The sequence below is a fragment of the Heptranchias perlo genome, chromosome 11, assembly GCF_035084215.1.
Source record: "Heptranchias perlo isolate sHepPer1 chromosome 11, sHepPer1.hap1, whole genome shotgun sequence".
NCBI lineage: Eukaryota > Metazoa > Chordata > Chondrichthyes > Hexanchiformes > Hexanchidae > Heptranchias > Heptranchias perlo.
In genome coordinates, this window is record NC_090335.1 from 7,986,923 (window position 1) to 8,012,700 (window position 25,778).

General features: G+C 47.3%; 5 non-coding genes across 5 annotated transcripts; all 5 read right to left on the reverse strand.

Annotated features, from left to right (window-relative positions):
* Nucleotides 1-989: 989 nt before the first annotated feature.
* On the reverse strand, nucleotides 990-1,062 carry trnar-ccu (transfer RNA arginine (anticodon CCU)). Its single transcript has one exon. It is a non-coding gene; the product is annotated as a tRNA-Arg (tRNA).
* A 379-nt stretch (nucleotides 1,063-1,441) lies between these two features.
* Nucleotides 1,442-1,514, reverse strand: trnar-ccu (transfer RNA arginine (anticodon CCU)). Its single transcript has one exon. It is a non-coding gene; the product is annotated as a tRNA-Arg (tRNA).
* Nucleotides 1,515-3,840: 2,326 nt separating this feature from the next.
* Nucleotides 3,841-3,914, reverse strand: trnar-ucu (transfer RNA arginine (anticodon UCU)). The gene has a single exon. It is a non-coding gene; the product is annotated as a tRNA-Arg (tRNA).
* A 379-nt stretch (nucleotides 3,915-4,293) lies between these two features.
* On the reverse strand, nucleotides 4,294-4,366 carry trnar-ccu (transfer RNA arginine (anticodon CCU)). The gene has a single exon. It is a non-coding gene; the product is annotated as a tRNA-Arg (tRNA).
* Nucleotides 4,367-21,392: 17,026 nt separating this feature from the next.
* On the reverse strand, nucleotides 21,393-21,465 carry trnar-ccg (transfer RNA arginine (anticodon CCG)). Its single transcript has one exon. It is a non-coding gene; the product is annotated as a tRNA-Arg (tRNA).
* Between the last annotated feature and the right edge of the window lie 4,313 nt (nucleotides 21,466-25,778).

Consider the following 25,778-nt stretch of genomic DNA (forward strand, 5'->3'; position numbering starts at 1 on the left):
TGTGATCTCCTGGACTGGTTTTGATCACCTAAAGGGGTCAGAGAGGAATTTACAGATTTTATTTCTCTAATTGTCCTCCATTTTTAATCTGTTTTTTTCACCTCTCCCAGGGGATTACATTGCTCGAGGTGGGTGGGGAGTATCTGTATCGAGATGCATAGGGCAACACAACTTCATGGGACAGGCTCGATAGACCAGTTGGTCTTTTCCTGTCTGTCACTTTCATTTGCTCAAGTGACTCCCAAACTCATTGCCTTCCCCATGAGGCCATTGGGTCACAGCTATTACCACAGCCTTTGTGCAATTGGTCATTGCTCTACGCTCTCATAACATTCTACCTGTTCTTGTCGCCACTCACTTGGTTTTTATCAATAAATATATCTGCCAATTCCACACACTTCAGCAATGATTGGCAGCAGTTGTGAACACTTTTGATTTCCTCAAACAATCCTGGCAAGTGTCGACGAGAGTTCTGGTCCCTGAATGGTGGGTTGACATCCGGTGGGGTACTCGTGTCTGATGGGAGCAGAGTAACGACCCCCCCCATCATATCTATCTGGTGGTCCTGGTAAGGAGTTGCGAGTCAGGGTAACAACTGTTCATGTTAGAAGGGAATCTGACACGGGAAAAACCCAGAGCATGACCTGCTGGATGGAAAGCAGTGCAAGAAATGGGTTGCCTCTTGTACTGTTAGGCATGGAAGAGGAGGAGAAGAAGAAGACAGTGTTCAGTAAAATGAGGAAAGGAGGTAAAGGGACATTATTTGCCTGGAAAGTGCAGGTTCCCTGAATACTGGGATGGCGCACAGCTTGGTAGAAGCATCGCATTGGTTTGTTCCACTGGAAAGCAAGTGACAGAGTGAGAAGGGTGCTGGACAGGAACTCCCTGGATTGGTTGGTAAGTGAAAAGGAAAGCTCCCTGACTGTCACAGAATGGAGCAATGTTCAGAGAAGGTGTTTTGGCTTTTGCTTCAGAGTCAAAAACTGCTCCACCCCAGATGGGATTTGAACCCACAATCCCTAGCTTAGGAGGCCAGTGCCTTATCCATTAGGCCACTGGGGCTGTGTGTAACAAGAGCTTGGTGCTTGCAACTTGTCCCTTTGTCTCTATCAATTCACTGCCAAATTTGATGCCTTTTCATGGGCCATCCCTTTCTTTTCATACAGAATCACATTGTATCAGTTCCAATGATCCCAGCAATGACGTGACAGGATCTGACTTGCTTTTGTGCGTCACCAATTGGTACAGTTGAGCGCTGGGCAAAATGTTGATTTTATGTGAAAAGCAAGTGGCTTTGTCGCTGTTTCCTTGCCCCTCCTGGGAGGAAGTTTCATCCATTGACAGGACACCTCCTGTGATTTGGCTCTTTGATCTCTCTGTCTTTCAGCAATGAGGACAAAGAGCTGGTTTTCTCAGAATGTACTTGGTTTAAAACTGAACTCACCCCAGATGGGACTTGAACCCACAATCTCTGGCTTAGGAGGCCAGTGCCTTATCCATTAGGCCACTGGGGCTGCACACTATTTGAATTTGCTGCTTGTGACCTGCTCCTTTGTATCTATGGATTCACTTCCAAACTTGAGGCATTTTTATTCACAATCACATTGTGTCAATTCCAAAACCTCCATGTGGATGCTTCCAGTGGATGGTGGTTTTAGCCTGGCCCAGGAACATCCCCACCAGGGGTTCATCTGATCCGCTCACCCCCCGCCTCTCTCCCCGCAACATCGTCATCAAACCAGCGGACAAAGGAGGAGCCATCGTCACACAGAACAGAATGGACTATTGCAAAGAAGCACACCGACAACTGGACAACCAGGAACACTACAGACGGTTACCCGCAGATCCGACCAAAGAACACACCCACCAGCTCAACAAACTGATCAAGACCTTCGACCCAGACCTTCAAAGCATCCTACGTGCTCTCATCCCACGTACTCCCCGCGTGGGCGACTTCTGCTGCCACCCAAAGATGCACAAAGCCAACACACCCGGACGTCCTATCGTATCAGGCAACGGAACCCTGTGTGAGAACCTCTCTGGATACGTCGAGGGCATCCTGAAACCCATCGTACAGGGAACCCCCAGCTTCTGTCGCGACACTACAGACTTCCTACAAAAACTCAGCACCCACGGACCAGTTGAACCAGGAACACTTCTCACCACGATGGACGTCTCGGCACTCTACACCAGTATCTCCCACGATGACGGCATCGCTGCAAGAGCCTCAGTATTCAACACCAACAACAGCCAATCTCCAGACGCCATCCTACAACTCATCCGCTTCATCCTGGATCACAATGTCTTCACCTTCGATAACCAGTTCTTTACCCAAACACATGGAACAGCCATGGAGATCAAATTCGCACCCCAATACGCCAACATTTTCATGCACAAATTCGAGCACGACTTCTTCACTGCACAGGACCTCCAACCAACGCTATACACCAGATACATCGACGACATTTTCTTCCTATGGACCCACGGCGAAGAATCACTGAAGAGACTACACGATAACATCAACAAGTTCCATCCCACCATCAAACTCACCATGGACTACTCCTCAGAATCGGCTTCTTTCTTGGACACACGAATCTCCATCAAAGACGGGCACCTCAGCACCTCACTCTCCCGCGAGCCCACGATGCTCCACTTTTCCAGCTTCCACCCTAACCACATCAAAGAGGCCATCCCCTATGGACAGGCCCTGCGAGTACACAGGATCTGCTCAGACGAGGAGGAACGCGATGGACACCTACAGACGCTGAAAGACGCCCTCATAAGAACGGGATATGACGCTCAACTCGTCGATCGACAGTTCCGACGGGCCACAGCGAAAAATCGCATAGACCTCCTCAGAAAACAAACACGGGACGCAACCTACAGAGTACCCTTCGTCGTCCAGTACTTCCCCGGAGCAGAGAAACTACGCCATGACGACGAACACCTCGCTAAGGCCATCCCCACGCCTCCACTACTCGACTTCAAACAGCCACCCAACCTCAAACAGACCATCGTTCACAGCAAATTACCCAGCTTTCAGGAGAACAGCATCCACGACACCAAACAACCCTGCCAGGGCAACCTCTGCAAGACATGCCAGATCATCGACACAGATACCACCATCACACGAGAGGACACCACCCACCAGGTACATGGTTCATACTCCTGTGACTTGGCCAATGTTGTCTACCTCATACGTTGCAGGAAAGGATGCCCCGGAGCATGGTACATTGGCGAGACCATGCAGACACTGCGACAACGGATGAACGGACACCGCACAACAATCGCCAAACAGGAGGGTTCCCTCCCAATCGGGGAACACTTCAACAGTCAAGGACATTCAGCCACCGATCTTCGGGTAAACGTTCTCCAAGGTGGCCTTCGAGACACTCGATAACTCAAAAATATATCTGCCAATTCCACACACTTCAGCAATGATTGGCAGCAGTTGTGAACACTTTTGATTCCCTAAAACAGTCCTGGCAAGTGTAGACGAGAGTTCCGGTCCCTGAATGGTGGGCTGACATCCGGTGGGGTACTCGTGTCTGATGGGAGCAGAGTAACGACCCCCCCATCATATCTATCTGGTGGTCCTGGTAAGGAGTTGCGAGTCAGGGTAACAACTGTTCATGTTAGAAGGGAATCTGACACGGGAAAAACCCAGAGCATGACCTGCTGGATGGAAAGCAGTGCAAGAAATGGGTTTCCTCTTGTACTGTTAGGCATGGAAGAGGAGGAGAAGAAGAAGACAGTGTTCAGTAAAATGAGGTGAAGGGACATTGTTTGCCTGGAAAGTGCAGGTGACATTGTTCCCTGAGTATGTAAGATTCTCAAAATTGACCCCCGATGGGACTTGAACCCACAATCCCTGGCTTAGAAGGCCAGTGCCTTATCCATTAGGCCACTGGGGCTATGTGTAACCAGAGCTTGGTGCTTGCAACTTGTCCCTTTGTCTCTATCTATTCACTGCTAAATTTGATGCCTTTTTATGGGCCGGCCCTTTCTTTTCAGACACAATCACATTGTATCAGTTCCAAAGATCCCAGCAATGACGTGACAGGATCTGACTTGCTTTTGTGTGTCAGCAATTGGTACAGTTGAGTGTTGGGCAAAATGTCGATTTTCTGTGAAAAGCAAGTGGTTTTGTCGATGTTTCCTTGCCCCTCCTGGGAATAAGTTTCATCAATTGACAGGACACCTCGTGTGATTGAGCTCTTTGATCTCTCTGTAATTCAGCAATGAGGACAAAGAGCTGGTTTTCACAGAATGCAGTTGGTTTAAAACCAAACTCACCCCAGATGGGACTTGAACCCACAATCCCTGGCTTAGGAGGCCAGTGCCTTATCCATTAGGCCACTGGGGCTGCACACTATTTGTGTTTGGGGCTTGTGACCTGCCCCTTTGTCTCTATGGATTCACTTCCAAACTTGAGGCCTTTTTATTCACAATCACATTGTGTCAATTCCAAAGATCCCAGCAATGATGTGACAGGATCTGATTTGCTCTTGTGTGTTGGACATTGGAGTATTTTGAATTGGAGCAATGTGATTTGCCCCATGGCTCTCGGACTAAATATGACGATTAGTGAAGAGGAGTGCCCCACGATTACAAATCGTCCAATCAAATTAAAATGTCTGCAACTAAAAATAAAATTAACCAATGATCTGGTTCCTTTCGTTAGTGACACAGTTGCTGTCCTGCGTCGCCCACGAAGGCTTCAAGTGTATTGGTGGAGCCCACGCGATCCCTCTCCAAGGTCACCCGGGTGTGTTGAAGGCCGTGGAACAGCGGCCAGCAGTCAGAACAATCCTCCATGTGGATGCTTCCAGTGGATGGTGGTTTTAGCCTGGCCCAGGAACATCCCCACCAGGGGTTCATCTGATCCGCTCACCCCCCGCCTCTCTCCCCCACCCTGTGCACTGGGTGCCCGAAGACAAGTACTTCAAGGTAACTAAAACTTGAGGCGCAGCCCCTTTAAATAGTGAACCAGGGGTTGCAACCTCCGGTACTGTAAATAAAGATAATGTATATCTTCATCCAACCCACAAAATGGACAAGTGGCCGGGTATCTGTGAAATGGCCGAGGAGAATGTTCATGCAACCCTCTCCACCCCAGGTCTCCAATGGTGCAGAGGAGGAACCCCAAATACAGGGCTTTCCTGAGGGGACACTCGCCTCTGCTGGCCAGCAGGATATTACCCGAGGGCATGTCGGGACGGAAGGCGAGGGAGAGTATGCAGCAGTGACCTATTCAGGAAATCCCTCCACTCAGAGCAGAATGGCCCCAAGGGAATCTTCGAGAGATGCCTCAATTTGGAAGGCCGATGTTTCCAGGGGAGGCTTTGGAGCCTCACACCGATGAGCACCTCCGCCCGAATATGGGTGAGATTCACCGGAATCGCTCCATATGGCTGAGCCTCCTCGACACACTCAACTGAGTCAGGGTCAATTGTGATTTTAGCGCCTGGATGGCTTTGGCTACAGGCCAGATGTAATTGTCAGCTCATCGGCTGCTGGAATCCTCATCCATGGCCTTGTCACCTCCAATCTTAACTATTCGAATGCTCTCCTGGCCGGCCTCCCATCTTCCACCCTCTGTAAACTTAAGCTGATCCAAAACTCTGCTGCCCGTATCCGAACTCACACCAAGTCCCGTTTTCCCATCACCCCTGTGCACACTGACCTACTTTGGCTCCCGGTCCAGTAACACCTCGATTTTAAGATTGTCATCCCTGTTTTTAAATCCTTCCATGACCTCGCCCCTCCCTATCTCTGTAACCTGTAACCTCCTACTCTGAGATCTCTGCGCTCCTCCAATCCTTGCCTCTTTCAGATCCCCGATTTTAATCGCTCCATCGTTGGCGGCCGTGCCTTCAGCTGCCTCGGATCGAACCTCTGGAATTCCCTCCCTCAACCTCTCTGCCTCTCCACCTCTCTCTCCTCCTTTAAGACGCTCCTTAAAACCTACCACTTTGATCAAGCTTTTGATCACCTGTTCTAATATCTCCTTTTGTGTCTTGGTGTCAATTTTTGTCTCATTCCACTCCTGTGAAGTGCTTTGGGACATTTTACTACAGTAAGGATGCGATATAAATACAAGGTGTTTTTGTTGTTGATGTTGGAGCAGGTAATAACTCTGACGGTATCCAGCCTGCTGACCCACTGCCCAGTACATCCCAGACTCTGTTTACCTTCGCAGCAAGGGCTCTCCTCTCCACCACCTTTGTGTCACTGAAACTGATCATGTGTAGATGGGTTTATGGAAGAGTAGCTCAGACAGAATGGCCAATACCTCAGACTGGGCAGAAATCCTGCTGGATCTCTTCGCAACTCCCTGGATAAGACAGGCAGCTCCTGGAAGGATGTACGTATTCCTTGCAGTTTTATGAAAAAGAGCTGCCTGTCATAATTTAGGCTGTGCGTCTGGCAGAAAAAGATTGTCACCAGCGCACAGCACTTTGGATGAACTTCCGTGTGCAGCACCTGAAGGTGGAAAGTTCCAAGCTGGGTGTGGCTGCACATGAGTCTCAGAACCAGAGCAGAGACCCAGTGTCTCCGACTGAGTTTCCACTGAATCTTGGTGACAAATTCAGGGGGGAGGGATCAAAGTGAGAAACTGGAATCAAAAGATAGTGGTCACCTGTTGGTTTATGACCAATGCACTTCTCCCAATTGATTGTTGTGAAGGATGCAAATACAAATATACAACATCTTTGAAGGTGGCAGGACAAGTGGATAAGGCTGTTAAAAAAGCACAGGGGATCCTTGGCTTTATAAATAGAGGCATAGAGTAGAAAAGCAAGGAATTTACACTGAACTTTTATAAATTACTGGTTAGGCCTCAGCTGTAATATTGTGTTCAATTCTGGGCACCACACTTTAGGAAGGATGTCAAGGCCTTCGAGAGGGTGCAGAGGAGATTTATTGGAATGGTACCAGGGATGGGGGACTTCAGTTATGGGGAGAGACTGGAGAAGCTGGGATTGTTCTCATTAGAACAGAGAAGTTTAAAGGGAGATTTAATCGAGGTGTTCAAAATCATGAAGGATTTTGATAGAGTGGATAGGGAGAAATTATTTCCACTGGCAGGAGGGTCGGTAACCAGAGGACACAGAGTGAAGATAATTGGCAAAATCTCCAGGGGGGAAATGAGGAGAATTTTTTTACTCAGTGAGTTGTTGTGATCTGGAATGCACGGCCTGAAAGGGCGGTGGAAGCAGATTCAATAATAACTTTCAAAAGGGAATTGGATAAATACTTGAAAAGGAGAAATTTGCAGGGCCACAGGGAATGAGCAGGGGAATGGGACTAATTGGAGAGCTCTTTCAAAGAGCCAGCAAAGGCACGATGGGCTGAATGGCCTCCTCCTGCGCTGTATGATTCTATGACATGACAGAGTTCACCTGCTGGCACTTGCACACCCTCCGCAAGGCAATGGGATCCCTCACCGTGAGGAGTGCATCATCGGAGGGAGAGGAATCTCTCACTGGCTCCTCTCTGGGTTCTGGGCCAGACAGGGAGCAGCAGCCTGGGCCCCCCCACCCCGCCCCTCCTTTTGCAGTGTGACTCAAGCATCAGGCATGTGGAGATAAAACCATGCCTGACACAAAGCCCGGAGACAGGGAAAGGAACCGTTCCCTTCACCACCACCACTGCCCAACCCAGCCAAGGGGGGAAACCTATTTACATCCATGACCAGGTCAAGCACATCCTGGGAGAGGTCAACCAGGGCCAAGGTAGGAACATCTTGACTTCAACACTTTTCAGTGTACAGACTCAAGCACCCTGGGTTCATAGTCTGAAAACCCTAAGTGCAGAGATGTCAACACTTTAAGAGCACTAAGGACGATTTACCAAGGAAACAGACAAATCCTTAATTTCTCACTGAGGAGCTCCCTGGGGTTTACCACTCAGTCTACGAGTGAATTTTTTTATATTCATTCATGGGATGTGGGTGTCGCTGGCAAGGCCAGCATTTATTGCCCATCCCTAATTGCCCTTGAGAAGGTGGTGGTGAGCCGCCTTCTTGAACCGCTGCAGTCCGTGTGGTGATGGTTCTCCCACAGTGCTGTTAGGAAGGGAGTTCCAGGATTTTGACCCAGCGACGATGATGGAACGGCGATATATTTCCAAGTCAGGATGGTGTGTGACTTGGAGGGGAACGTGCAGGAGGTGTTGTTCCCATGTGCCTGCTGCTCTTGTCCTTCTAGGTGGTAGAGGTCGTGGGCGTAGGAGGTGCTGTCGAAGAAGCCTTGGCGAGTTGCTGCAGTGTATCCTGTGGATGGTACACACTGCAGCCACAGTGCGCCGGTGGTGAAGGGAGTGAATGTTTAGGGTGGTGGATGGGGTGCCAATCAAGCGGGCTGCCTTGTCCTGGATGGGTGTTGAGCTTCTTGAGTGTTGTTGGAGCTGCACTCATCCAGGCAAGTGGAGAGTATTCCATCACACTCCTGACTTGTGCCATGTAGATTGTGGAAAGGCTTTGGGGAGTTAGGAGGTGAGTCACTCGCCACAGAATACCCAGCCTCTAACCTGCTCTTGTAGCCACAGTATTTATGTGGCTGGTCCAGTTAAGTTTCTGGTCAATGGTGACCCTCAGGATGTTGATGGTGGGGGACTTGGCAATGGTAATGCCGTTGAATGTCAAGGGGAGGTGGTTAGACTCTCTCTTGTTGGAGATGGTCATTGCCTGGCACTTGTCTGGCATGAATTTCCTATTTTGTTTGTTACTTATCAGCCCAAGACAGGATGTTGTCCAAGTTTTGCTGCATGCAGACACGGACTACTTCATTATCTGAGGGGTTGCAAATGGAACTGAACACTGTGCAGTCATCAGCAAACATCCTCGTTTCTGACCTTATGATGGAGGGAAGGTCATTGATGAAGCAGCTGAAGATGGTTGGGCCTAGGACACTGCCCTGAGGAACTCTTGTAGCAATGTCCTGGGGCTGAGATGATAGGCCTCCAACAACCACTAACATCTTCCTTTGTGCTAGGTATGACTCCAGCCACTGGAGAGTTTTCCCCCTGATTCCCATTGACTTCAATTTTACTAGGGCTCCTTGGTGCCACACTCAGCAAATGCTGCCTTGATGTCAAGGGCAGTCACTTTCACCTCATATCACCTCTGGAATTCAGCTCTTTTGTCCATGTTTGGACCAAGGCTGTAATGAGGTCTGGAGCCGAGTGGTCCTTGGCGGAACCCAAATTGAGCATCGGTGAGCAGGTGCCGCTTGATAGCACTGTCGACGGCACCTTCCATCACTTTGCTGATGATTGAGAGTAGACTGATGGGACGGTAATTGGCCCGATTGGATTTGTCCTGCTTTTTGTGGACAGGACATACCTGGGCAATTTTACGCATTGTTGGGTTGATGCCAGTGTTGTAGCTGTACTGGAACAGCTTGGCTAGAGGCGCAGCTAGTTCTGGAGCACAAGTCTTCAGTACTGCAGCCGGGATATTGTCAGGGCCCAGTAGCCTTTGCTGTATCCAGTGCACTCAGCCGTTTCTTCATATCACGTGGAGTGAATCGAATTGGCTGAAGACTGGTTTCTGTGATGGTGGGGATATCGGGAGGAGGCCAAGATGGATCATCCACTTCTGGCTGAAGATGGTTGCAAACGCTTCAACCTTGTCTTTTGCAGTCATGTGCTGGACTCTGTCATCATTAAGGATGGGGATGTTCGCAGAGCCTCCTCCTCCCGTTAGTTGTTTAATTGTCCACCATCATTCATGACTGGATGTGGCAGGACTGCAGAGCTTTGATCTGATCCGTTGGTTGTGGCATCTCTTCGCTCTGTCTATAGCATGTTGCTTCTGCTGTTTAGCATGCATGTCGTCCTGAGTTGTTGCTTCACCAGGTTGGCACCTCATTTTTTGGTACACCTGGTGCTGCTCCTGGCATGATCTTCTACACTCCTCATTGAACCAGGGTTGATTCCCCTGCCTTATTAGTAATGGTAGAGTGAGGAATATGCCGGGCCATAAGGTTACAGATTGTGCTGGAATACAATTCTGCTATTGCTGATGGCCCACAGCGCCTCATGGATGCCCAGATTTGAGCTGCTTGATCTGTTCTGAATCTATCCCATTTAGCACGGTGTAAGTGCCACACAACACGTCGGATGGTGTCCTCAGTGCGAAGACGGGACCTCATCTCCAACGAGGACTGTGTGGTGGTCACTCCTACCAATACTGTCATGGGACAGATAGATTGGTGAGGACGAGGTCAAGTAAGCTTTTTCCCCTACGTTTTGGTTCGCTCACCACCTGCCGCAGGCCCAGTGTGGCAGCTGTGTCCTTCAGGACCTGGCCAGCAGTGGTGCTACCGAGCCACCCTTGGTGATGGACATTGAAGTCCCTCCATCCAGAGTACATTCTGTGCCCTTGCTGCTTCTCAATATGGAGGAGGACTGATTCATCAGCTGAGGGAGGGCGATAGGTGGTAATCACCACAGCAGGAGGTTCCACTGAGCCCATGTTTGACCTGATGCCATTAGATTTCAGGGGAATTCGGAGTCAATCTTCTGGACTCCCAGGGCCACTCCCTCCTGACTGTATATCACTGCATCGCTCCCTCTGGTCGATCTGTCCTGCCGGTGGAACAGGGCGTACCCAGGGATGGTGATGGAAGAGTCTGGGACGTTGCCTGAAAGGTATGATTCTGTGAGTGTGGCTATTGCTTGACCAGTTTGTGGGACAGCTCTCCCAATTTTGGCACAAGCCCCCCCAATGTTCGTGAGGAGGAACTTTGCAGGGTCGACTGGGCTTGGTTTGCTTTTGTCGTGTTTCGGTGCCTCGTCGTCCGTTCAGTTTTATTCTTATTTCAACTTTTTTTCCAGTGAGATTTTACAACTGAGTGGCTTGTTCAGCCATTTCAGAGGGCAATTAAGAATCAACCACATTGCTGTGGATCTGGAGTCACATGTAGGCCAGACCGGGTAAGGACGGCAGGTTCCATTGGGTTTTTGTGACAATCCGGTAGTTTCATGGCCACCATTACTACTAGTAGTACTTTAATTCCAGATAATATTTAATTAATTGAATTTAAATTCCCCAGCGGCCGTGGTGGGATTTGAACTCATGACTCCAGATTATTCGTCCATATCCCTGGATTACTAATCCAGTAAAACAACCACCATGCCCGTTAGTGCAAAAACAATGTCAATGTTTGCCCCACCGAACTGCCTTCCATCACCCAGTACCTATTGAACATGAGTTCACCTTCCCAACACCCAGTTAGGATGCCCACAAGTTACTGAGTGAATGAATTAACCCTTTCTTGCCATATCGTCACAGAAGTCAGACAAGTCTTGCACTAACAATTGTTTATTAACTTCAAATCATGATTAGCAATAATCAAACATTGAGATGCAAATAATTAGTAGATAGGATTATTAACAAAATGAATAGCAGGCACTTCAGTGATATTACAATAATTCAGCATTAACTGGGTCGCTGCTTATCAAATAGTCGTTGAGATCATTGCCTGAGATTGATATAAATTGGTGAAATGAATTGAGGAGTAAACTCCTTAGTTAGCTGGCAAGTTAACAGCATTAGATAGCTAGTCTATTGGATAGATGATAGTGTGTGTGCTGGTGGTTAGCAATGTTTCCAGAACTTGTATGAATTGTATTGATCAGCTGCTTGGTTAAACTGGTCGTCTTCACTTGGGACAATGGTATTGGCTTGTGGGATGTTGAGGTGATCAGCCTCCTTGTGTTGAGGTGTTCTCCGTTCCTCATGGATCCTCTGTCCTTTGGGCAAATCGACCTTACGCAGTGATAGCAGTATCCGGACTAGGTGGAGAAGAGATAGGAGTGAGGGAGGTGAGAGAAGGTGAAAGTGGAGAACAGAAACTGAAGTTGAAGAGAGAGAGAGAGATGAATGGAAGGGAGAGAGTGAAACAGACAGCAAGGAGGTGAAAGAGAGACACAGAAGCAGAGAGGAAGATACGCAAAGTGAGGGGGGAGAACGATGAAACTGGAAAAAAAGAGGCAAAGATGGAGGAGAGGGAGAGAGCAAGAAACAGAAATGGAGGAAGAGAGAAAAATGAATGTGAGGGAGGTGAGGGGGCGATGGAAGTGAAGGTGAGGGTCCAGCATTGAGGAGAGAGATATGAAAGGAGTGAGAGAGAAATAGAAGAAGAGGAGAGAGCAATAATAAGTGGAGGAGGAGAAAGAGAAATAGAAGTGAAAAAGAAAGTGAGAAACAGAATTGGAGGAGGAGAGAGAAAAACAGAAGTGAAGGAGGAGAAAATAAAAAATAGAATGGTGGAGAGAGAAACATAAGTGACGGAGGAAAAAGTGAGAAACAGAATGGGGCAGGAAAGAGAGAAAGTGAGAAATAGAATGTTGGAGGAGAAGAAAGTGGGAAATAGAAGTGGAAGAGGAGAAAGAGAAAGAGAAATGGGAGAGAAGAGAGAAACATAATGGTTGAGGAGAAGAAGGTGGGAGCAGCTGTGGAGAAGATGGTGAGAAACAGAAGTGGAGAAGAGAGAGAAACAAAGCAGTGAATCAGAGTGAGACTTTACTACACCCAGTATCCTCAGCTAGAGGAGGGAGAAAGACTGAGGGGGAGTTGGTGGGATGACATCACTTGCCAGAAATATCGACAGTCCTGCCTGACATGCCCCCGTGCCTGGATCGTGCATTGTCAGGGTAACATCCTGGTGGAGAGAGGAACATAGGAACAGGAGGAGGCCATTCAGCCCCTTGAGCCTACTCCACCATTCAATTAGATCATGGCTGATCTGTATCTTATCTCCATCTGCCCGTCTTAGTTCCCTAACCCTCAATACCCTCACCGAACAAAAATCGATCAATCTCAGTTTTGTAATTTTCAATTGACCCTCAGCCTGAACAGCTTTTATGGGGGAGAGAGTTCCAGATTTCCACCACCCTTTTGTGAAGGTGGGATCAGCGATCGGGAGTGGGAGGGGGACAGCGATCGGGAGAGGGAGGGGGGCAGCGATCGGGAGAGGGAGGGGGACAGCGATCGGGAGAGGGAGGGGGACAGCGATCGGGAGAGGGAGGGGGACAGCGATCGGGAGAGGGAGGAGAACATCAATCGGGAGAGGGAGGGGGACTGAGATCGGGGGACATTCGAGAGGGGAGCGGGCGGCAGTGGTTGTACTTTGGTGCCGAGACGAACCCTCCTGCACCTCCTGGTTCCACATTCAGGTAAGTATATTTAAAAATTGACCTTTTTGATGGCGGCCCTTTAAGGACCCCTGGTTAGGCCGCACTTAGACCAGATTTTCCTGAATACAACCGGCGGGAACAGTACGAATGGGGGGGATGGTTAAGATGGGGAGAGCTCGGACTGTGTTTCCGACATATTCCCACACATCTTAACTTGACTAAATTCAGGCACGGGAAGTTTGCCTGCCCCAGAGGAAAGAGAGGTGGGAGAGGGGGGCTGGTCGGCCCAGACCAAAATCTAACCCACAGATTTCATGCCACAGCCTGAAAGCTGTGAGAATGACATAGAAATTACAACACAGAAACTGGGCGTTGGCCCCAACCAGTCGGTGCTGGTCTTGATCCCCCACACGAGCAGTATCCTAATCCCATGTGTCCGCCCTATCCCTTCGTTCCCCTTTCCATCAATCACCTGTCTAACCTGTTCTTAAATGTTGACACCATCCCTGCTGCAATCACTGTCTCCAGTAGTGTATCCACCATAACCCACAGCCTCACAGCCCTCTGTGCAAAAACCTTTCTGCTGCTCTCTGTCCTCAATCTCTTCCATTTAATCCTGTATCTCGATTCACCATTACCTCTTGCCTTAAACCCGCTATTCCATGAACTTTTTCTATAACCTTATCTACTTGAGGTGCTGCTTTTAATGTCTTGTGAGGTTGAAGCAGATATTGCTGGTACCTTTTGTATTTGGTTATTTTAAAAGCTGTTTTCCTGACCCAGGATGCAGTGATCAACCTGAAGTCTGTCCAAGAACTCGCCAAAGACCTGGGCTTTGAATGGACCATTGTGGCTTCCGAGCTGGGATTCACAAGGGCGGAGATCGGCCGTTTTCACACGGCCTCTGTTCAGAAAAAGGTGCAAGCAAAGAAAATGTTAGAGAGCTGGTATGTCGAAAGCTCCATCACTAAAAATGAATAGTCTTAAGGAGTGGGATCTCACTAATGTTTCTGAGCTAGCATTTAATGCAATGACCCTCTCACCGTTCTGATATTGTACGCAGCTCTCCAAACCGGCAGACAATGGGCCGTCTCCCAATGTACATGGTGACTGGGTGAGGTGCTGAGTGCGTAGTGACAGGCATGGAGGAGAAACACTTGCATTTATATAGCACCTTTCATGGCCTCGGGACATCCCACAGCACTTCAATGAAGTACGTTTCAAGTGTAGTCACTTCAAAGTGAAGTTGTAACGACACCAAATAAGGGGGTAGAGTTAATACTGAGGAGGATGGGAGAAAATACAAGAAGACATCAATAAACTTGCAGAATGGGCGTGTAATTGGCAAATGAATTTCCATATACATTAAGTGTGAGGTGGTACATTTTGGGAGGAAGAATAAAGAGGCCACCTACTCCTTGGAAAATCAGAGTCTAAATGGGGTCGAGGAGCAGAGGGATCTGGGGGTCCAGATACACAAATCACTAAAAGTGACAACAGAGGTTAATAAGGCCATAAAAAAGGCAAATCAAGCACAAGAATTAATTTTCAGCGGAATAGAACTGAATAGCAGAGAAGTTATGTTAAACATGTATAGAACCTTTGATGGATCACACTTGGAGTACTGAGAACAGTCCTGGTCTCCATATTATGAAAAGGATATCGAGGCATTGGAGAAGGTGCAAAAAAGATTTATTCGGCTGATACCAGAACTGAGAGGTTATACCAATCAGGAAAGATTGAACAAGCTGGGCTCTTTGGAAAAGAGAAGACTGAGGGGTGACCTGATAGAGGTCTTTATGGTGATGGGATGGCTTGATAGTATAGATGTAGAGAAAATGTTTCCACTTGCAGGGAGACCAGAACTAGGGGCCATAAATATAAGATAGTCACCAATAAATCCATAAAGGAATTCAGGAGAAACATCTTTCCCCAGAGAGTGGTTAGAATGTGGAACTCGCTACCACAAGGAGTAGTTGAGGCGGCTAGTCTAGATACATTTAAGTGGAAACTAGATAAACACATGAGGGAGAAAGGAATAGAAGGATATGCTGATAGGGTTAGATGAAGAAGGGTGGGAGGAGACTCATGTGGAGCATAAACACCAGCATGGACCTGTTGGGCCGAATGGCCTGTTTCTGTGCTGTACATTCTATGTAATTCTATGTAATGTAGGAAATGTGGCAGCTAATTTACACACAGCAAGATCCCACAAACAGCAATGAGATAAATAAATAGATGATCTATTTTTTTTGTGGTTTTGGTTGAGGGATAAATATTGTCCCGGACACTGGGGAGAACTCCCCTGCTCTTCTTAGAAATAGTTCCATGGGTTCTTTTACATCCACCTGAGAGGGCAGACAAGGCCTCGGTTTAACGATTCATCCAAAAGACGGCACCTCCGGGCAGATGAAAATTTAATGTTGGTTGTTTTTCTTTTCCCAGAGGACGTTGGACCAGTGGAACAGGTTGCCGGCTCGTGTGGTGAACACTGATAGAAACTTGGAACATAGAAAATAGGAGCAGAGTTGGCTATTCAGCCCTTCGAGCCTGCTCCTCCATTCAATATGATCATGGCTGATCCTCTATCTCAATACCATATTCCCGTTCTCTCCCCATACTCCTTGATGCCTTTTGTGTCTAGAAATCTATCTTGCTCCTTCTTAAATATATTCAGTGACTTGGCCTCCACAGCCTTCTGTGGTAGAGAATTCCACAGGTTCACCACCCTCTGAGTGAAGAAACTTCTCCTCATCTCAGTCCAAAAGGTCCTACCCCGTATTCTGAGACTGTGACCCCTCGTTCTGGACCCTCCCAGCCAGGGGAAACATCCTCCCTGCATCCAGTCTGTCTAGCCCTGTCAGGATTTTATATGTTTCAATGAGATCCCCTCTCATTCTTTTAAACTGAAGTGAATGCAGGCCGAGTCGACCCAATCTCTCCTCACAGGACAGTCCTGCCAATCCAGGAATCAGTCTGGTGAACCTTCGCTGCACTCCCTCTATGGCAAGTATCTCCTTTCTTAGGTAAGGAGACCAAAACTGCACACAATACACCAGGTGTGGTCTCACCAAGGCCCTGTATAACTGCAGTGAGACATCCTTGCTCCTGTACTCAAATCCTCTTGTAATGAAGGCCAACATACCATTTGCTTTCCTAATTGCTGCTGCACCTCCATGTTTGGTTTCAGTGACTGGTGTACAAGGACACCCAGGTCCCTTTGTACATCAACATTCCCCAATCTATCACCATTTAAAAAATACGCTGCCTTTCTGTTTTTCCTTCCGAAGTGGATAACTTCACATTTATCCACATGTTACTGCATCTGCCATGTATTTGCCCACTCACTCAACTTGTCTAAATCGCCTTGAAGCCTCTTTGCATCCTCCTCACAACTCACGATCCCACCTAGTTTTGTATCATCAGCTAACATGGAAATATTACATTTGGTTCCCTCATCCAAATCATTGATATATATTGTGAATAGCTGGGGCCTAAGCACTGATCCCTGCGGTAACCCACCTGTCACTGCCTGCCACCCCGAAAAAGATCCGTTTATTCCTACTCTCTGTTTCCTGTCTGTTAAACAATTTTCAATGCATGCCAGTATATTCCCCCCAATCCCATGTGCTTTAATTTTGCACACTAACCTCTTATGTGGGACTTTATCAAAGGCCTTCTGAAAATCCAAATAAACCACATCCACTGGTTCTCCCTTATCTATTCTACCAGTTACATCCTCAAAAAACTCCAGTAGGTTTGTCAAACATGATTTCCCTTTCATAAATCCATGTTGACTGTGTCTAATCCCATTGATATTTTCTAAGTGTCCTGTTATCACATCCTTTATAATAGTCTTACATTTTCCCTACTACTGATGTTAGACTAACCGGTCTGTACTTCTTCTTACTGGTCCCTTGGTTCCCTCGCATTTCTGGGAAGTTATTTGTGTCCTCTTCCATGAAGACAGAACCAAAGTATTTGTTTAATTGCTCTGCCATTTCCTTGGTCCCCAATATAAATTCTCCCATTTCTGACTGTAGGAGACCTACATTTGTCTTCACTAATCTTTTTCTTTTTACATACTTGGAGAAGCTTTTACAGTCCACTTTTATGTTCCTTGCAAGTTTACTCTCATACTCTATTTTTCCCCTCTTAATCAATCTCTTGGTCCTTTTTTGCTGAATTCTAAACTGCTCCCAATCCTCAGGCTTCTTACTTTTTCTGGCAACTTTATATGACTCCTCTTTGGATCTAATACTATCCTTAATTTCTTTTGTTGGATGGGCTGTGTTTGTGGTGTCAGCTGTGGCTCAGTCAGTAACTATTTGTGCCTTTATGTCTGACAAAGTCATGAGTTCATTGTCCCACTTTCGTGCATTACCGAGAGAGTGTTGTGCTGTCTTTCATGTAAGGTGTTTGTAAAAGATCACATGACATTATTTTGGAGTGCTCCCCAGTGTCCTGGTCAATATTCATCTCTCAACCAACATCACTAGAACAGATTATCTGGCCATTTCCTCATTGATGTTTGTGGGATCTTGCTGTGTGCAAATTGGCTGCTGCGTTTCCGACATTGCGACAGTTACCAAACTTCAAAACTACTTCATTGGCTGTAAAGTGCTTTGGGACATCCTGAGGTTGTGAAAGGAGCTATATAAATGCAAGTTCTCTTAAAAAAAACAAAATTTCCTCAAAGTCCTGTTTCTAGGACCTCGGGTGGAGAACACCTCGTTGAAGAGTTAGTTATCCTGTAATATAAGTCAGGGTCTATGTGATCTCCTGGGCTAGTTTTGATCACCTTTGGATATCACAGAGGAATTTTCCAGATTTTATTTCCCTAATTGTCCTACATTTTTAATCTGTTTTTTCACCTCTCCCAGGGAATTACACGGCTCTGGGTGGGTGGGGAGTATCTGTATCGAGATGCATCGGGCAGCACAACTTCATGGGATAGGCTAGATTGACCAGTTGGTCTTTTCCTGTCTGTCACTTTCCTGCACTTAACTGACTCCCAAACTCATTGCCTTCCCCATTAGGCCACTGGGGTCACAGCTACTACCACAGCCTTTGTGCAATTGGTCATTGCTCTACGCTCTCATAACATTCTGTTCTTGTCGACATTCACTTTGTTTTTATCAATAAATATATCTGCCAATTCCACACACTTCAGCAATGATTGGTAGCAGTTGTGAACACTTTTGATTCCTGAAAATGTAGACAAGAGTTCCGGTCTCTGAATGGTGGGTTGACATCCGGTGGGGTACTCGTGTCTGATGGGAGCAGAGTAACGACCCCCCCCATCATATCTATCTGGTGGTCCTGGTAAGGAGTTGCGAGTCAGGGTAACAACTGTTCATGTTAGAATGGACTCTGACACTGAAAAAACCCAGAGCATGACCGGCTGGATGGAAAGCAGTGCAAGAAATGGGTTTCCTCTTGTACTGTTAGGCATGGAAGAGGAGGAGAAGAAGAAGACAGTGTTTGGTAAAATGAGGAAAGGAGGTAAAGGGACATGATTTGCCTGGAAAGTGCAGGTGACATTGTTCCCTGAGTATTGGGATGGCACACAGCTTGGTAGAAGCATCGCATTGGTTTGTACCACTGGAAAGCAAGTGACAGAGTGAGAAGGGTGCTGGACAGGAACTCCCTGGATTGGTTGATAACTCAAAAAGAAAGCGACCAAACTGTGGCAATGTTCACAAAAGGTGCTATGGCACTAAATTGCAGGGCCAGAACTTTTGTCACTCCAGATAGGATTTGAGCCCACAATTCCTGGTTGAGGAAGCCAGTGCCTTATCCATTAGGCCACTGAGGTGGTATAAGATTAGTGTATGTTGCTTGGTGCTTGCAACCTGCCCCTTTGTCTCTACATAATCACTTCCAAACTTGATACCTTTTCATCGGCCATCCCTCACATTGGGCTCGAATTTAGCAGGCCTGCGGGTTCCCAGCGGGTGGTCCTCCGGGAGCGTGGTCAACACGCTCGGCGAAATTAGTGGGTTGCCCGCGCGATCGTACCAGGCAACACACGAATAGGAATCAATTACCTGCTCCTCCGGGGTCCACGGCGCTGGTCTGCGCGTCGGGCGGGCTGCGCATGCGCAGTACGATCTGTCAGCTGGAGGCTCTCTAGTTAAAGGGGCAGTCCTCCACTGACAGATGCTGCAACCAATGGGACAAATTGCAGCATGGAGCAGCCCAGGGGGAAGGCTGCTCCCAGTTTAATGATGCCTCACCCCAGGTATCATCAGATGGGGTGAGGAGGAGGGGGAGGACACAGATCTTCCCCCCGGCGGGCGGGAGGAAGCGGCCTGCCTCTGCCACCAAGAAGGCCTGGCTCGAGGTGGCAGAGGGGGTCACCTGCGCCACCAACATATCGCCCACCTGCATACAGTGCAGGAGGCGCTGCAATGACCGCAGTAGGTCAGCCGCAGTGAGAACACGAAGTCTTTCCCTGCACTCCGTCTGCCACAACACTGCCCCCACCCCACATCTCCTTCGGCACCGCCAACACTACTCTGTCACATCACCCCTTATACCCACTCAAACCCCATCCTCATCTTACCTCCACCTACTCATCTCGCCAGTACTCATCCTGCCACTAACACGCGACCCAATCCTCATACAATCTCATTGCTCCATCCCATACTCAACCTCTCGTGCATCTCCCTCACGGCCAGCCTCACTCAACCTGCCACCACCTGTGCTGCAGCCACAGGGCATGCATCACATATGTGCAGTAGGCAGCGTAAGGCAAACGTGTCGTGAGCATGAAGGGGGTGCACAAGGGTGTCTGAGGGTTTGTCCTGGGTGTTACCTATATTGAATTTCAGAGCAACAAACAGCACACATTATATTGACACCACCACTGCCATGTCTCCGCGAATCCTGTCCGTTGTGTCCAATAATGCCCGCTCCTGGGTATCACTATGAGGACCCACCACTGATGCCACCCATCGTGTTACTGCAGAGTAGGTGCAGGTGTATTTGCAGGGCTCTTCCGCGCAGACGACTGAGAGACATCGGCGGTGTAGCCGGCTGCACCCTGGAAGGATGCGGAGGAGAAGTTGTGGAGGGCAGTGGTGACTTTGACAGCGACAGGTAAGCAGTTGGTGCTGGGGCCAGCCAGGAGCAGCTCGGCATGAAAGAGCCTGCAGATCTCCACGACTACATGTCGAGCGAATCTGCGCCTCCGTGTGCACTGCTGTTCGGAGAGGTCCGGGGAGCTGCGCCTCGGTCTGTGGACCCTGCGGCGAGGGTAGTGCCCTCTGCGATGCGTCTCTCCCTGCGGTAGCCCTCCCTCCTGCTGTGCAGGTGGGCGTGCAACAACACCGTGTTGGGGGGCTCCACATCTCTGCGGCGGACGGCGTGGACTGCGAGGCTGCTGGGGCTGGTCATGCTGTTCATCCTCCGAGGGTGTCCACGCACCACCCATCTGGCAGGTGTTGGTCTGAGGGGTTGTGCAGGGTAGGTGGGTGGTTCCTCGCACTGGGGCTGCGGTTTCGTGTCGGTCTGTCCTCTGGCTTGGCGGGGGGTGGTGGAGGGCAGGGGTTGCCCTATGTGACGCGGTGGCCTCCTGCGTGGATGAGGGCTCTCCCCCGTGGAGTGCACCTTGGCACCTGCCACAGGCTGCTGGCTGCAACACGCCTGGTTGGAGAGAGACTGTTTCCCCCAGTGTGGGAAACTCACTGCCTTGAACCCAAAATCCCACACTTCCTCTTTTGACAGCTGCTTCAGCTCATTAACTGACCTCAACAAGCAAGGTAAGTACTCTCAAGTGGAACCCCGCTGGCTTTAATTGCCTGCGGGATTCCCACCAGCGGGGCTTGCGCGCGCAGCCCCGCATGTCAGCGCGGTACCCGGAAGTGGGCGGGATTTCGGCGCGATCCGGTCACGTGACAGGATATCGGGATTTTTGGGGCCACCCCGCTGGAAACCCGCAGGTAACCCGACGCAAAAATCGAGCCCATTGTATCAGTTCCAAAGATCCCAGCAATGACGTGAAGGATCTGACTTGCTTTTACGTGTCAGCAATTGGTACAGTTGAGTGCTGGGCAAAATGCTGATTTTATATGAAAAACAAATGCTTTTGCAAAGATCTCCTTGTTTGCCCTGGCTGTAAGTGTCATTGATTTACAACATAGCTTCCTTCATCTAAATATTTAATATCTCTGTACTTCAGCAGTGAGGATAAACAGCTGGTTTTCACAGAGTGAAGTTGATTTTAAAAAAATCAAGGTCACCCCAGATGGGACTTGAACCCACAATCCCTGGCTCCGGAAACCAGTGCCTTATCCATTAGGCCACTGGGGCCATATGATGTTATTAGCAGCTTTGATGCACTTGGCCATTGCTCTACATTCTCACTAAATTTTACTTTGTGGCCACTCACTTTGTTTTCATCAACATATCGACCAATTCTACATACTTTCGCAATGATTGATAACAGTGGTGAGGACATTTGATTTCCTGAAGACAGCACAGTGGGATGATTTACAACCAGGAGATAAGGACAGAGATGCTTATGTGCAGAACAACGCAGCCGAATAGCATAAAGATAAAGCCTGCTCCGTCCCGAAAGTTAGAGTTCTTGAGAGGACGGTCGGAAGTCCATTGCCCAGGAACCCACAGAAGTCAGATTTGATCAATTTTGTGTCTGAGGAAGTAAAACCAGGTTGTATTGATTGCTTGTCTTCTAATGTAATCTGAAGACAGTTGCATTATAACTATAATACTGTGTGAGTCAATGTATTAAAGCTGGTTATTTTATAGCCACACAGGCTTGTATCACGGCAAAATTACTGTTGAAGGATTAACAACCCTTTGAAGCAACAGTAATGGGAAAATCCACTAACAAATGGGGTCCCTGGGTGGCCCGGAGTTTCAAAGGTTTAAAGTAGCTAATGTTGAGAGATTGACCGAGTAATTCAGACGAGACAGAGAGGAGGGATAAGTAGTTGGAAAACGAGAAAAGGTAGACAACCCCCCAAGCTCATGAGATGAGACGGGAAGGAGGAATAGGTGGTTGTGACCGAGTGGGGTAAAGGTAGCCAACCCTCAAACCTGAGAGAGAATGAATCATGGCGATTGCACCAGATGGTTTATGTTCGACAATCCACACATACGTGGAAAAGTCATTCCGTTGAGAGAAGAGGAAAGAAATTGTGCAGGAGGACGAGGAGTTAAAATGAGTCCTTTCACAGCAGAGAGAGGCCGTAAAGGAATTATGTAAAAATCAGATGCAAAGTATATCCAGGAGAACATAGGAACTTGTACTGTATTAGTTAAAATCTGTCAGACTTCGTGTGAGGTGGAGACTAAGATGAAGAAACTGGTAAAGGTGAAGAAAATTAAAGAGCAGAATTGGAAATCGGGAATCTTGTTGTTTCATCCACAAGAGTTAGGGAGATTGAGAGAGGAAGGTGAAATTCGGAAGGGTAGGTTGAAAGATAAAGAAGAAAGAAGAAGAAAAAGAAAGATGGAGGGACCTTCACCACACCAGGCTTGAGGACACAGACTGTGAGCTTGAGACTTTCAGTCAGTACAGAATGGAGTTAAGTCACAAACATCAGAAATTGAAATTTGGTTTGAGTAAAAAAAGGATAATCTATGATGGAACCAAGCTACAGAATGAGTTCTTTTGTTTTCAGTGGACTGTCTCTTTAAAAAGCCTGTCCTCACTGTGAGTGCTTTCTTTTCACTGTTGCGGGCCATGGCCCCATCTTAATGCTTGTTATGTGTTTTCCTCTTTTGTGTAATGTTAAAAAGATTTTGCATAGCTGTGAAAGCAGTAATTTCCAGTATTTTTGGAAAGGTGCACCTGAAGATCGAACAAAACGAAAGACAATATAATTTATTGGGTTTTAGTGAGAATGTACTATATTGATAATTTTATTTGTTCTGTCTTGTGTTTAATTTTGATATTGTTGAATTAAAATTGGAGTTATTGAGGTTAACTAAACTATCAGATTGTGGAAACCAAACTTTTATTGTGGCCACAGTGAAATTCTAGTTCTTATAAATTTGAACATAAGAGTTTCAAATGCCGATCATGAGGTTATCACATGAAAATTGATATTTTGAATTCCTTAAATGCTTAATGTGTTGAGTATTGGTGAGCGTAAATTGATCTGATTGTGGAGTTGTGTTGCATATTAGTGAGCATGTATTGATGTATAAGGAGTTAGTGTTGTGAGTCACTGTAATCGAAGAACGATATCTTGTTATCTAGTACAGGACATCAATTTTGAAAATTTTGAGTTAATCATCTTGGTTGTACTGGAATGTGATAACTGTTAGCAAACTGACAGCATCCCTTTAATCTTGTGATTGGCTGTGGTCAGAAAAAAGTGACTGAAAAAATAAAAAGATTAATAAATGATTTTGTATCTCTATGAGAACAATTAGGAAATGTTGTGTCGTTGGACTATCTAAGAGTTAATAAATTTTGGACATCGCTTAAATAAATGCTAAAGGCTTTAACAACATTTGGAATTTAATCTGCAATGATTTTGGATAAAAAGGCCAGGCCCAAGTACCTTTTAAAAAAAAAACTGACATGAACGAATTGAAATGCTATCCCCCGACACAAAAGGTTTTTATAAATTCATGTGAAAGCTATGCTGACGTACGCTGCGTGAGTCTAATGATATCTGGCTCCGTCGTTTTGTTTCTGCGAAAAAGTTAAGCCCTTCCAAGGACACGGACATCTGTTTTTAATTCACCAAGCAACAACCTTTCCATTTATTTAAAATAATTGCCAAAATTTAATTGGAGATTTCCCCACGGGTGACAGAATGAAATCATGAAATCGTGAATTGACTAATTAACCCCTTGGGCTCTCAAGAAGAGCCACAATGGATTTTCTGTGTTTCTTTTTAAACAGGGGATATGGTTTTTGGGACGGCATGAGTGTTGATGGTGACGGATTACCAAGAGTAGTTCTTTGGCATAACAGTGGATTCACAAAGTCATGGAGCAAGCATTGCTGGAAATGTGTTGGTGCAGGAAGTGATCCAGTGGTGTTAAGAATTTAAGATCTTATCCGCAGACTTCGGCATATATCAAATCTCACAGCATGGTGTCGTTTTGGATGAAGGCTTAAGACTTGAATTTTGAAAATTCAAAATTACATAGAGAAGGAAAAGCAATCATCAGCCTTGATCAAATTTCTTCTATACTTAATGAAGAATATACCAAGTTGTTTTTCCTCTTTTGAAATGTTTTGATTTGTTTTACTTTAACCCATTTATTTTCCGAGACAGCGTGCTATAGCTGGGGGTGAGGGGAGGTGGTTAAGATATATCCAAAAGTAATTACATAAGAACATAAGAGATAGGAGCAGGAGTAGGTCATTCAGCCCCTCGAGCCTGCTCCGCCATTCAATGAGATCATAGCTGAGCTGATTCTGGTCTCAACTCCACTTTCCCGCCTGTTCCCCATATCCTTTGACTCTCTTGCTGATCAAAAATTTGTCTAACTCATCCTTGAATACATTCAATGTCTCAGCCTCCACCACTCTTTGGAGAAAGAATTCCAAAGGTTCACTGCCCTCTGAGAGAAGAAATTTCTCTTCATCTCCGTCTTAAACGGGCGACCCCTTATTCTGAGACTATGCCCCCTAGTTTTAGATTCCCCCATGAGGGGAAACATCCTCTCAGCATTTACCCTGTCAAGCCCCCTCAGAATCTTATATGTTTCAATAAGATCTCCTCTCATTCTTCTAAACTCCAATGAGTATAGGCCCAACCTGTTCAATCTTTCCTCATAAGAAAACCCTTCCATACCCGGAATCAACCTAGTGAACCTTCTCTGAACCGTCTGCAATGCAAGTATATCCTTCCTTAAATAAGGGGACCAAAACTGTACGCAGTACTCTAGGTGCGGTCTCAACAGCACCTCGTACAGTTGTAGCAAGACTTCCCTGCTTTTATAATCCATTCCCCTAGAAATAAAGGCCAATATTCCGTTTGCCTTCCCAATTACCTGCTGCACCTGTATGCTAACTTTTTGTGTTTCATATACGAGGACACCCAAATCCCTCTGTACCGCAGCATTCTGTAGTCTTTCTCCATTTATATATAATATTTCGCTTTTTTAGTTTTCCTCCCAAAGTGGATGACTTCACATTTTCCCACATTATCTGCCAAATTTTTGCCCACTCGCTGTAACCCTTTGCAGACACTTTGGGCCCGATTTTAGCACCCGCTATCGGGTGCGTCCTCGGCGGGGGGGCCTCGAAAATCGTGAAATGCAGGAGCCCGACCAGATCCCGCCTCGATCCCGCCCACTTCCGGGTTCCCCGCCGACGCGCCAGCGTGCGCGCGCAGCACCCGCTGGTGGGAATCCCGCAGGCAATTAAAGCCAGCGGGATGCCACTTGACAATATTTGGTTTGGTATTTCAGGTCATTAACTGACCTGATTAAGGGACTGTGTGTGATTTTTGATCAACATGGGACTGTTTCCCACACTGGGGGAAACACTCCCAGCTCGAATGGACCTGTTGCAGCTGTCAGCCTGTGGCAGCTGCAAAGGTCCATTTGACAGGTGTTGGGGGGGAGACCCTCACCCATTGCAGGAGGCCACTCTGTCACTTGGGACAAAGTTTGGCCTCCACCACCCTCCT